At 47.5% G+C, this 12,584-nt stretch overlaps 1 pseudogene across 1 annotated transcript; it reads left to right on the top strand.

The window, feature by feature from the left end:
- Positions 1 to 2,099: 2,099 nt before the first annotated feature.
- Positions 2,100 to 3,817, top strand: LOC100597562 (annotated as a pseudogene). Its single transcript, XR_001113643.2, has 2 exons — positions 2,100 to 2,197; positions 2,999 to 3,817. The product of XR_001113643.2 is annotated as a putative uncharacterized protein encoded by CRHR1-IT1 (transcript).
- Positions 3,818 to 12,584: the final 8,767 nt, after the last annotated feature.

Raw genomic sequence — 12,584 nt, 5'->3', positions numbered from 1 at the left:
TCGAGAAATCTTTATTCGAATTATAGAAGATTGGCCAGGCACAGTGGCTCATGCCTGTAATCCCAGCACTTTGGGAGGCCAAGGCGGGAGAGTCGCTTGAGCCCAGAGTTTGAGATCAGCCTGGGCAACATGGTGAGAACCTGTCCCAAATTTTAATATAATAACATTTTAAAAATAAAATTAAATAAAAAATTATATAGGAGGGCCATGCCAGGTGAATTTTAACCGAAGCAAACCTTATTTATTCATAACAATGAAGTTGGTATTACTAGGAAAAAATTTCATTCCATGATAAATGTGTGGTGGTGTCATGTTTTTCTTTAAAATATTGAATTTAAAGCATGTTCATTGCAATACTGGCAACTAAGTCCAGATTTGCTTTTTAACCATGTAGTAATTTCTAAGAAATATTTGTTTTGTATTTTATTTTATTTTTTTGAAACAGAGTCTTGCTCTTGTTGCCCAGGTTGGAGTGCAATGGTGTGATCTCTGCCTCCTGGGTTCAGATGATTCTCCTCCCTCAACCTCCTGAGTAGCTGGGATTACAGGTGCCCTCCACCATGCCTGGCGAATTTTTGTATTTTTAGTAGAGACGGGGTTTCACCATGTTGGCCAGGCTGGTCTTGGACTCCTGACCTCATGAACTGCCTGCCTTGGTCTCCCAAAGTGTTGGGATTACAGGTGTGAGCCACCGCACCCGGCCTCTGAGAAATATTTAGATTGCATGCCTCAAACGGGCAGGACTTTGTCTTACACTTTTGTATTTATGCTACAGTATACCTAGTACAGTGCCAGGCCTCGTTAAACACTTATTGATTGCTCAGACAATAAAGAACTTGCTTTAGAAGGAGGAGAGGATAGCCATGTGCTTCTGAATGTCTTGAACTTCTTGAAATCTCTTTCCCCATCCATTTTAGCAGAGTTTCTGTTGAAACTCCTAGGGTGTGTTTATGGAAGACAAACTCAGATGTGCTGTCCCGGCCTTAGGCCCTGGCAGTACGCCTCACTGGGACTTTTCACGGCACATCCACTACAACCTTTCCCACACTGTGACACTGGAGCCGGTGAGTCAGAGTAAGTAGAAGTGGGGAGCATTTTTCAGTACAGTAGTTTTGAGGAAAGACTTGGGTCTCTGAAACCATGTTTGCATCCTTGCCATGTCCCTCACTGGCTGCTAGCCTCAGGCCACTGACTCTTAGCCTCTGTATCTCGGAGCCTCAGTTTGCTTAACTGTTAAATGGGGATACTGATACCTGCCTCATAGGGTTATGAGGATTAAATGTCTCCTACCTTTGAATGTCTTGCTCTGGTGTTTCCCTGGAGATATCTTGTCCAAGTATGAACAGCAGTGCTGGCCACAAACACATTATTATTATTATTATTATTGAGACAGAGTTGCACTCCGTCACCCAGGCTGGAGTGCAGTGGCACAATCTCAGCTCACTGCAACCTCTGCCTCCCAGGTTCAAGTGATTCTCCTGCCTCAGCCGCCTGAGTAGCCAGGATTACAGGCGTGCACCAACACACCTAGCTAATTTTTGCATTCGTGGTAGAGATGGGGATGCACTATGTTGGCCAGGCTGGTCTTGAACTCCTGACCTCAAGCGATCTGCCCGCCTTGGCCTCCCAAATTGCTGGGATTACAGGTGTGAACCACCACGCCTGGCCACTTTTAAAACATTTCTGTCACCCTGAAAAGAAACCCTGTACCCTTTAGCAATCACTCCTCATTTCCCCCATCGCCTGCAGCACTGGGCAACCACTAACCACTGACCTACTTCCTGTCTCTAGATCTGGTGGAGATGCTTTTTCAACTTTTTTTACTACCCTGTGGTCCCTGAGGAGCATTACACTGAGAAGTTTTCTCCTATTTTGTTTTTCATTCTCCCCATCCTCTTTTGCTCTAGTGCATGGCATGGGAAGCCCTCTCTAGGAGGATGCTGTGGACACACAAGCGCTGGACGAACTGCTAGAGTAGGTGACTTCCAAGATGTCCTAATGTAGTAGCTATTAGACCAGTTCCTGCATTTGGCCAGTAATTAGCGTGCTGCTGCACATTGCCACTAGGTGGTGCTGCTGCTCCATCCCAACTAACCCACATGCATCCCTGGCTGGGGTCAGCCTTGGGGGTTCCCAAGTGTAGAGGAATCCATCTCTGTGCCTGTGATAATGGCTGGACACCAGGAGAGACCCAGAAAACAGGGATATTCCTAGAAGAGAAAGGCAAAATAAGCACTCAGAGCAGAGGACATTTGAGTGTCAATAATGAAGGTGGCAGCAGTAATCATGGCTATCATTTACTAAAAATAGTGGATATTGGCCAGACATGGTGGCTTACACCTGTAATCTCAGCACTTTGGGAGACCAAGGTGGGTGGATCACTTGAGGTCAGGAGTTCGAGACCAGCCTGGCCAACATGGTGAAACTATCTACTAAAAATACAAAAATTAGCCAGGTGTGGTGGTGCCTGTAGTCCCAGTTACTCAGGAGGCTGAGGCAGGAGAATCACTGATCCCAGTTACTCAGGAGGCTGAGGCAGGAGATCGCACCACTGCACTCCAGCCTGCATGACAGAGCAAGACTGTCTCAAAAAAAAAAAAGTAGATATTGTGCTAGTCACTTGATACACATCATCTCTGATCTTTGCACCGAGCGAGGCGTGTGTATTATGTCTGCATTACAAAAGGGGAAAAGTTAAGGTTCAAGAAGATAAAGTGGCCAGGCGTGGTGGCGCATGCCTGTAATCGCAGCACTTTAAGAGGCTGAGACAGGTGGATTGCTTGAACCCTGGAGTTCAAGACCAGCCTGGGCAACATAGTGAGACCTCGTCTCTACAAAAAAATAAATCAAATTAGCTGGGTGTGGTGGTGCGTGCCTGTAGTCACAGCTCCTCGGGAGGCTGATGTGGAAGGATCACTTGAGCCCAGGAAATAGAGTCTGCAGTGAGATGAGACTGAGCCATTGCACTCAGCCTAGGCAACAGAGTGAGACCCTGTCTCAAAACAGAAATAACAAAAAATAAGGTGACTTGCTGGAGGCCACATGCCCGTGAGCCAAATACAGGTATGGGGTGCCAGGGCTCACGTACTTCTGAGTACACCCTACTGCCTTGGGATCTGCTGATTCCAAGTCCCTGTCCCCACGCCATGGCAGAGGAGGAGGGAAGGAAGCAAAGGTGCCCAGCAGAGACACCTTGGGTGGGGGGAGGTGCCCAGGGCCCAGGAAGGCCAAGCAGCATGTGGCAGGGCAGCATCAGGTGACACCCAGGAAGGAATGAGGAGAGGATGTGAGGAAAGAGCCACAGCACAGAGGCCTGCTGTTAGGTCAGCAGAGACCACGGTCCATGGGACCTGGATCTACCCTTGATACTAATAATGTTCTTTGGGGAAAAAAACTATAATCACAAAGTTTCTGCAACTGGACTGTAGTAATGGTTGCAGAACTGTATAGATTTACTAGGAACCATCAAATTGTTCACTTACAATGGGTAAATTGTACAGTACATAGGTTATCCTTCAGTAAAGCTGTATGGACATTTATAGTCATGAAACCAATAGTGACAAGGGAGCTGGGTAAGTGGTCTCAGCCGTGCTGTAGGCACTTTGAGAAGAGGAAGAGTGGCATCTCGGGTTTAATGAGAGAAAGCCTGGTCCTTGGCATCCAGCTTCTGCTTGAATACCTTCAATGCCCGGGAGCTCAGTATCTCAAAGCAGCCCACTCCGGTTTAAGATAACTCTCTAATCCTTAGAATGTTGAAATACATCATTATTATTCTTATACTGCTGTGAAAAATAAATGTCTTTGTTCTGCCACATAACATTTCTCTGAGAGCTTGAGGACGGTTATTGCATTTTCCCAAGTCATTTTTATCTCAGACAGAATTCCCTGATGACCTGTAGGTTTTTTGTCTTGTTTTGTTTTGTTTTGTGGTTTTTTGTTTTTTGTTTTTTTTTCTGGAGATGGAGTCTCACTCTGTCGCCCAGGCTGGAGTGCAGTGGCATGATCTTGGCTCATTGCAGCCTCCACATCCTGAATTCAAGCAATTCTCCTGCCTCAGCCTCCCAAATAGCTGGGATTACAGGTGTGAGCCGCCACACCTGGCTAATTTTTGTATTTTTAGTAGAGGTGGAGTTTCACCACATTGGCCAGGCTAGTCTCGAACTCCTGGTTTTAGGTGATCCGTCCTCCTCGGCCTCCCAAAGTGCTGGAATTACAGGTGTGAGCCATTGCACTCGGCTCTCCCTGTGTTTTTTACAGGACAAGATTTCCAGCCTCTCCCATTCTCCCATTCTCCTGCTAGCTCTCCAGGAGCTACCCCTTTGATCTGTCCACATCCTTCTTAAAATGTGGGGACCCATGGGGAACCTAAAATTCTGCAGATGCCAGCCCAGTGCTGTGTGGTTAACAATTTGGATCGTAGCATTAAGACTCTGGGTTCAAATCCTTGCTCCACTGTAGGCCAGCTGTGTGACCATGGTTAAAAACATCTACTTTTCTGAGCTCTAATGTCATCATCTAAGTTATTGTGAGGATTTTACTGACCCACACTTTCTACCTGCCCAATCCCTTGAGGTGGGCTCAACCTAGGTTGGCAATGGTTGGGCAAGGGAGAGCGATCCAAACAGCAAACTGTCACACTGCTGATAAGCCAAGCAGAGACACAGCCACCATTAGGAGAAGGGGCTCTGCCATCTCTATCTATCAGGCTTTTCTTTCATGGAGCTGTAACCCCTGGTAAAGGAGGTGAGGAACTTGCCGGGGGGAGCACACAAACACCTGCTGATGTGCCTGACTTGGATACCCAGGAAGTTGCTGGCTTTCTCTTCCTTTCCCCAACATTTTTATTTGTTTGTTTGAGACAGAGTCTCACTCTGTCACCCAGGCTGGAGTGCAACGGCGTGATCTTGGCTGAGTGCAATGGCGTGATCTTGGCTCACTGCAACCTCTGCCTCCTGAGTTCAAGCGATTCTCCTGCCTCAGCCTCCTGAGTATTTGGGACTACAGGCATGTGCCACCTCACCCGGCTAATTTTTGTATATTTAGTAGAGATGGGGTTTTGTCATGTTGGCCAGGCTGGTCTCGAACTCCTGACCTCAGGGGATCCACCCGCCTCGGCCTCCCAAAGGGTTGGGATTACAGGCATGAGCTACCGCGCCTGGCTGGCATTTCTTTTTCAATAGAGTCTCCTCTTGATCTCATCCTTTGTCCACCGCACAAACCTCTCCCCAAAACGATCTCCAAGGAGGGGGGCTCCCGAACTAGATCAGCCTAGGGTAGGCCTACCCAGTTCAGTCTTAGCCGGGTCTATGGTGCCATCTGATTGAAATCTAACTTGACTCTCTTCTCACTGACCTCTTCGGGGTATCATTTTGGATCGATACTACACCCAAGGCTGGCTGTGGTGGCTCATGCCTGTAATCCCAGCACTTTGGGAGGCCGAGGCAGGTAGATTACTTGAGGTCAGGAGTTTGAGACCAGCCTGGCCAACATGGTGAAACCCCGTCGCTACTAAAAATACAAACTTATCCAGGCGTGGTGGCACGCACCTGTAGTCCCAGCTACTTGGGAGGCTAAGAAATGAGAATCACTTGAACCCAGGAGGCGGAGGCTACAGTGAACCAAGATTTCACTACTGCACTCCAGCCTGGGCAACAGAGCAAGACCTTGTCTCAGACAAAAAAAAAAAAAAAAAAAAAAAAAAGAAAAACTACACCCCTGGGTACTTACATAAATGAGATCATTTCTGTAAACACAGCGCAGTAGCAGCATCTAGTGTAATATGCACTCAATAAATACGAGCTATTATTGCTGAGGCAATACATATTGGGGCTCTTTTTCTCCATCCTCTTGTGTAGCCTAAGTTTGCAGCTGTGTTTGGCAGCCGCCTCATACTAATGAAGCACACTGGGCTTGGGATCATTTCAGACCTGCAGATCTTTTTTGCATGAAATGCAGTGGGGCCGGGGCTCCCTTTTCTGCATTTGTGCACCTGCTTTTAGGAGCATAATGAATGATTTGCATTTGTCTCTTTTCATTTCATCTAGGCTTTGGCCCATCATCCTAACCTGTTGGCTTCATTTTGAATTTTGGATTTTGTTATTGAATGCATCAGATCTCCCTCCAAGCTTTGCTTCCTATAAATTGGATACCCATGACTCATAAGTCATCATCTGAGTCATGATAAAAAAAATTGATTAAGGCTGGGCACGGTGGCTTACACCTGTAATCCCAGCACTTTGGGAGGCCAAGGCAGGTGATCACTTGAGGTTAGGAGTTGGAGACCAGCCTGGCCAACATGGTGAAACCCCATCTCTACCCAAAATACAAAAATTAGCCGGGCGTGGTGGCACGCACCTGTAGTCTCAGATGCCTGGGAGGCTGAGGCATGAAAATTGCTTGAACTTGGAAGGTGGAGGTTATACTGAGCTAAGATGACACCACTGCACTCCCGCCTGGGTGACAGAGGAAGTCTCTCTCTCTCTCTCGCTCTCTCTCTCTCTCTCTCTCTCTCTCTATATATATATATATATATATAAAATTAGATGGGGACATACCATCAGAAACTTCCCTCCAGCTTGATTCATTTGTGTAACAGTAAGAGATATTTACTAAGCACCTATAATGTGCTCTGTAATGGACACTGTTCTATTCATTAGATGTGGATGTTCAGCCATCTATGTAACTTGGCTAATCATACTTTAAATCTAGCCCTTATTTCTCCATCTTATCCACCAGGAATCCTGAAAGATTCTATCAGGTGCTTTGCTAAAATTAAGTATACAATATGCATAGCAATGCCTTCATGTACCAATCCCTCCGCAATGGAAATAAGGTTGATTTGATAATTACTCTTAGTAAGCCACTTTGATCACTAGTAACATCTGCCATCTTTTATAAGCCTATCTGATTGCAGATCAACCTCAGACATACCCATCTGTAGTTGCTGGAATCCACCTTCTCTCTCTCACAAACCTGGGCGACATTTGCTCATCTCTAATTTTTCTCCACCCTTCTCAGCTTCCTGACTTCTCAATATTTACAGTAGGAGTTTGCAATCACACAGTAAAGGTCTTGGATATATTTAGTTGGAGTTAAGAGTGTTGGGCTCCCATAAAGCAGAAGGGCTCTCCTTGAGTTTAGTTTGGATATATTTAGTTGGAGTTAAGAGTGTTGGGCTCCCATAAAGCAGAAGGGCTCTCCTTGAGTGCTGCGTCATCTGTCTTAGGTCCCGATTTCCCCATAATCATGTTTATTATCCTTTCCAGGTTGAAGATTATTCTGTCTTCTAAAGAAAATAGAAGAATATTAGGAGAAAAGACACTTTAAAATGTTCACTCTTTTATTCACGTTACATCATCTGTCTTGAATAATGGGTCTATCTCTTTCCTGTTGCTCTGGCCCTGAAAAAAAAAAAAATGAGCTTTTTAAGGCTGCCTTTGTTACGTGTGCATTTTCTTGTAATCCCGTCACTCTTGGATTTAATAATAATAGTATTAATACCACCTACAATTTGTTGGTTACTTACTGTGTTTTAGGCACTGTGCTAAAGGCCTTCCACGTATTCATCTCATTAGTAAACATTTCTGAAACTATTCTTACAATTTGTCCTTTAGTTTTTCTTGTTCTTGTCCTCTTAAAATCTGAGCTTAGCCATGAGCTCTCAGTGAAGCTGCTTGTATTTCTTTAAAAACCCCTCTTTGCTTCCTCCAAGTGGAGTGGGTTGTACTTCTGAGGTCAGGACAAACTGGGCACTGGAGGAGTTCAGCTTTCCGAGGCTGCAGGAGGGGTGGGTCCCCTGAGGCGAGCAAGATGATGTAAGGCCTTGACTTGGGGTGACAGCCACCGACAGGAAGAGAGAAGCCAACATTTAACCACGGAAGGATGTGAAGGGCGGAGAGGTGGGTTGAGCACTGGGCCCCGGGTGCGGGGAGTGGGAAGAGGTCCAAAGGTGAAACCTGGGAAGCCTGGGCTTGGGTCTGGAAGTGGAGAGAAGGAAGTCGTTCCAGGGGGAGCTGTGAGCAATGTGAACCCATCATTTCTGTTTTCACCAGCGAGGGTGAGAATTGAGTCCACAGGAGTGGCTCCCTCCTCTGCTTCCTTGACCTGCAGAGGGCTAAGTGGGGCAACGAGCAGGGTAAAACTTTTCAAGATGCTCTGCTCTTAGCAGAATGAGCTGTTCTGACCATTTCCCAAGAGCCAAATTTCCTCATCAGTCCTGAATGTTGCCTCTGTTCTATGATTTGCATTAAAAAAAAGATACAGTCTCCCCACTGTGTTGTCAAATCTGAAATAAGGGACTGTGTTTTTGCAAAATTCTCTTCCAAGGCCAAGCACAGGGTCAAAGCTCAGCAAATATTTGGTGAGTTAATGAATGAAATGAAAGCACTCTCCTTATGCTCCTTGGCTGGGTGATGTAGAGAAGAGTTCCAGAACAATATAATTTAGTTTCTTTCTCCTTTTAACCGACCCTAAAAATTCTCCACAAGGCATATGCAAATATCCCATACATGTGGGTTTCCAGGCATGTGTTTTATGTGCAAATACTGCTGCATATATATGATTTTATTTTCCTTTTTGAGACAAGGTTCATTGTCCAGGCGTTGTCCAATGCACCAGTGCATTGGTGCCATCTCAGCTCACTGCAGGCTTAACTTTCTGAGCTCAGGTGGTCCTCCCACCTCAGCCTCCCAAGTAGCTGGGATGACAGGTACACGCCACCATGCCCAGCTAATTTTTTGTATTTTTAGTAGAGGTGGGGTTTCACTATGTTGCCCAGGCTGGTCTTGAACTCCTGGGCTCTAGCAATCTGCCCACCTTGGCCTCCCAAAGTGCTGGGATTACAGGCATGAGCTTCTGCTCATATATGTTACTTGTTCATCTGACTGAAGACCCCAAAAGAGACCAGCACCCCAAAGAAGCATGTATTTCTCTTTGGAATCAGAAGCAAACATCCTTCTGTTTGCTTGGGATGCATGGGATGAGCATGCAGTAGGTGTTCAATACATACTTGTTGACTAATGAGGGGGCATAAATATGTAAAAGTGGTAAATTAGCAAGAAAGAGCTGCAGTGTAGATAATCAAATAACAAAGTTGTCTAGGACAAGAGAATCTATCTCTGAGGGCTCTGTGTAGGGGGAGAGGTGGTGTTGGCTAGTGAGGCAGATCTGCCTTCTAATTAGGCTCCAATCAGGATAATATTGCAATTAGCTCGGGATATTATAGCAGTTAGCTTCTATTCTTGGAACAAATTCCTGGGAGATTTAAGTTGGGTGGTAAAAGAACGTTGTCCCAGGAATAAATTTGCTGTGAACCGCTTTGGAGTGACTACTTCATATGTGCCTAATTGAACTGCCAGTGTAAACCTGATTGGATTGTTTCTTTATCGGCGACACTTAAACATGAGCTCAGGAATTTGGACAGCCACTTAACAACAGAACACAGCTCGGGAAATTGCAGATTTCAAATTTCAGAAAAATCGATGCATTTAGACAACTTGAGTGTCTTCTTTTTGTCAGGGTAGACAGCCTTCGGCCTCAAAGATCTGGCTGACAAATGCTTGCTGCTGAGACAGGTACTGAAAAGAGTAAAAAATATAATGTCTTCAATTATCTTCCCAGTTATTGAGACATTTAAAAACTCCACCCCAGTCCACCCTGACAGTCTCCTGTAAGGAGCTCGATTTTCTCTCTGTCAACCTGATGACAGACCCGAGAGGATGTTTTGTCTGGGAATGTTTGCTCTTCCTGGCTGGGGTGAGTAGGGCTTGGCAGCAGAGACAATGTGAACAGAACCAAGCCATGAATCCTGGCTCTCAATCCGTCCAGCCAGCAGCTTTTCGCTTCATCCTTCACCCTTCACCCTCCACGCTTCTTCTCTTTCTTCTGCATCAGGAAAGGCAGATGTAGAGCCCAGAGTTTTTTGTCAAAGAGCCTGAGTTGGTTGGAATCCTGCCTGACTCCATCACTGGGGGGTGACTGTGGCTTTCTGAGGCCCAGTTTCTTCATCTATAAAATGGACATGATAATATCTCCCCAAATCATTTCAGGAGGTTGGTTGAGAAGGGGTGGTGCCTGTACGACTGCCCTAAGCTTGAAAGGACAGCAATCGGTGCCGGCTTTGTAGCTCACAACTTTTACCTTAATGCTGACCATCACAGGGTCTTGGGACAGGCCCTAGGACCCGTCCCCCCACCCGCCCCCGCTGGTGCAGGGCTTCCCTGCAGATGGCGCTGTGGCCTGGAGAATGCAGCCAGCAATAAATCAGGGCAGCTTGATTAAACATGTCGAAGTCTAGTCAAGCCAGACTAGACGTGGGCGTGTTTGGCACTATAGGTGGATCCAGTGTGGATTTCCTTTACCTGCACGTCCTCACGAAAGTTCCCTCCCCATCACATTTGCACCTCCCCAAATTAAGCCACCCAGCCCCCACTTGGCCCCCTGGGAACCACTGCAGCAGGCAGTGTGTTTAATCCCTGTGAAGCATTTTAGCATTAGATGAAGATGACGCCTTTGGGCTCCCATCTGCCTGTGACAGAGGCTGCCAGCTCCACTCTTGGAAATACCCTTGTTCTGACTTAGTTTCCCATCCAAGATGAGGTAGGCAGACTGAAAAAGTCTGTGCTAAAAGAAAGAAGACCCCAAGACCCTGTGTAAAGCTTAGAAGGCAAAGGCCTGTCTTCACAGACCCAGCTAAAGAGTTAGGCTTTGGCACCAACACATCCTGTTTGGAATCCAAGCTCCACCATTTAGCATTTGTGTGACCAGGGGCTTGTTAAGGAATGCCCCAAGGCTCTCTCCCTACATATAGAAAGAAGAGATGGTAACTGCTTTCCAGGATGCAGTGGTGATGGTTCAATGAGAAGAGGCGTGCCATAGGCTTGGTATAGTGCCTGGCCCATGGGGATATTCAAATAGTGGTGACTATTAGATCAGGAGCAGACATTGGGGTAGGAGGTATCAGCCCGGGGAGGAGACAACAAGGAAAGCTAGGGAGGGAAGGACGTGCCAGGGAAGAGACAGTGGGCTCTGCAGAGGAAGCCTTCTTGGTACCCCTCGAAAGCTGCTATGGGAACACAGCTTTACTCTGCTGACCTTTTCGGCAGCTGGCAGGCATCTGGGCACCTGGCAAAGCGAGCTGACCATCTGGCTGGCTGTTTCTGCAACAAAAAGAGATGGTGTCGAACACTTTGGGAGCTGGGCTTCTTTGACCTCCAGTTGGCACTGGAGGCCAAAGAAGTCCTCCTCGAGACCATCACCTTCTCATCAGCAATCTTCCAGCCAGCACACCGCAGCGGCCAGTGAGTGCAGGATCGTCTCCAGGAAGCCAGTGCCAAGGCCAGAGGCCCAGAGAGTGCACCGAGCAAATCACCAGGGAGTAGTGACGGCCCTTCCTTCCTGGTCAGTGCTCTTGTCCCGTGGGGATACTATCTCCTCTGGATCCCATGAAGACTGCTCCCTGCCATGGCTATGATTACCTGTCACGCTGCACGGTTAGAAGTGCAGGTTCTGAGGCCAGGCTGCCTGGGTTCATGCATTAGCTGTGTGACCTTGGGCAAGTTACTTAGCCACATTTTGCCTCAGTTTTCTGGGCTGCAAAGTGGAGTTGTGAGAGTTCACCAAGTTCATGCTTATAAGGAGATGGCAACAGTGCCTGGCATTTAACAAGTGCCCCACAGGTGTTATCTGGGGCTGTTGTCATCTCTGTGGCCAATTGTGCATCGGTTCCAGGTCTTGGGGTCATGTCTGTGTGCCTGGTGCCCTAGGTGCCTCAATATCTGGTCTCTTTTTCTCCCATTAAAAAATCAATCTCACTTCTCTGTCTCCCTATCTTTCTCCCTTTCATCTTCCCTTTCTTAGCACATTATTTATTCAACAAACACGGATGAAGTGCCTGCCCTGTGCCAGGCGCTGGGGAGGGGGAGGATGGGGGGCTACAGAGATGGAATAAACAGTGAGCCCTGCACAGGACCCTCCAAGTGCCCACAGCTAGGCAGAACAGCAGTTAGTCCATGCTGATGCAGGATTCACCATTGTCACGGGGGAGCCAGAATCTGGAGACACCCAGGCCCTGAAGACGGAGCCTGCCCAGCCCCCCCTGAAAAGAGAGCTGCTATTGGCCTCAGCCTCCAGGAAGAGCCGGGTGATTCAGCGGGATGGAGATCCTCCTTCCCAACACAAGATGGGGGCAGCAGAGGTGAGATTCTGGCTGGGAGCGAATGGGTCTGCTGGCTGACAGCTTGGCTGTCACATTCGAAAGCTTATCCGTGGACAGTGCCCCTCTGCCCTGCTAATGACAGGGATGTCACTCACAGGTCTCCCCTGGATTGTGCTGAACCAGACATTGCTGCCTTTGCCTGGGCAGGGTGATAGATGTCACGAGGGCCTGGGAAGCTTCGGGGGGAAAGTTAGGCTATCTGCCCACCCCTCAATCATGCCATGCATCCCCAGAGTCACACAGAAATGTTCTTACACACCTCTGTGCCTTGGCACGGCTGCTCCCTCTGCCCAGCCTGCCCTCCCCTGGATCAGGCCTTCTCCATCTGAGCGTCCCACATGTCCCCAAGCCTCAGTCCCCAGGAAGCTCT

This window comes from Nomascus leucogenys, chromosome 19 (assembly GCF_006542625.1).
Source record: "Nomascus leucogenys isolate Asia chromosome 19, Asia_NLE_v1, whole genome shotgun sequence".
NCBI classification, from domain to species: Eukaryota; Metazoa; Chordata; class Mammalia; order Primates; family Hylobatidae; genus Nomascus; species Nomascus leucogenys.
This window is presented reverse-complemented; position numbering and strand designations above follow the sequence as displayed.